Source organism: Octopus bimaculoides, chromosome 12 (assembly GCF_001194135.2).
Source record: "Octopus bimaculoides isolate UCB-OBI-ISO-001 chromosome 12, ASM119413v2, whole genome shotgun sequence".
NCBI lineage: Eukaryota > Metazoa > Mollusca > Cephalopoda > Octopoda > Octopodidae > Octopus > Octopus bimaculoides.
Window position 1 is genome coordinate 40,535,906 of NC_068992.1, and position 938 is coordinate 40,536,843.

The window sequence follows — 938 nt, forward strand, 5'->3', positions numbered from 1 at the left end:
GTAACGGTTTTTTTTTTGTTATATTTCTGCTGCTTTTAAATAAAGCATATTACTCTACCTCTGGTATTTGAGTACTCTTTTTTCCACCTTGTTGCACATTTCATGTGCTTACTCCGGTATATATATATATATATATATATATATATTCAAATCATTCGAAAGTTTACTAGACAAAAAGAAACACATACACACACACACACACATATATATATAGTTCAAATTTACAGAAAACAAAAGGCGAAGACGGGTGAAGGAACAACAAGTGGGTGTATCAGTTTAACGTTCAGGAAGAATGGAAAAGTCTTTGACATTTCAAGCCTATGCTCTTCAATAGAAAGGATTAAGCGGGGGAAAAATGGAGAGAGAAAAAGAAATGTGTAGAGCTTAATGGTTCAACATGATGAAATAGCATTAAGAAGGGCATTCAAATATAGAAACAATGCCAAAACAGACAAATGGAACCTCATGTAGCTCTCCAGCAGGGCAGCTTCTGCTGAACCATCTAAGCCATGCCACCATGGAAAACAGATGTTAAATCATGAGGATGATATATATATATATATATTGACAGAGTGTAAGTATCTTGAGAGAAAAGCTGAACATTAGAAGCATCAGTTGTGGTGTGCAAGAGAGACGATTGCGCTGGTATGGACATGTGGTGAGAATGGATGAGGATAGCTGCGTGAAAAAGTGCCACACCCTAACAGTTGAGGGAACCCGTGGAAGAGGTAGGCCCAGGAAGACCTGGGCTGAGGTGGTGAGGCAAGACCTTCGTACATTGGGCCTCACCGAGGCGATGACTACTGACCGAGACCTTTGGAAATGTGCTGTGCGTGAGAAGACCCGGCAAGCCAAGTAAGATCGTTGCCAGTGCCCCTGGACTGGCTCTTGTGCGGGTGGCACATGAGATGCACCATTTTGAGCGTGGCCGTTGCCAG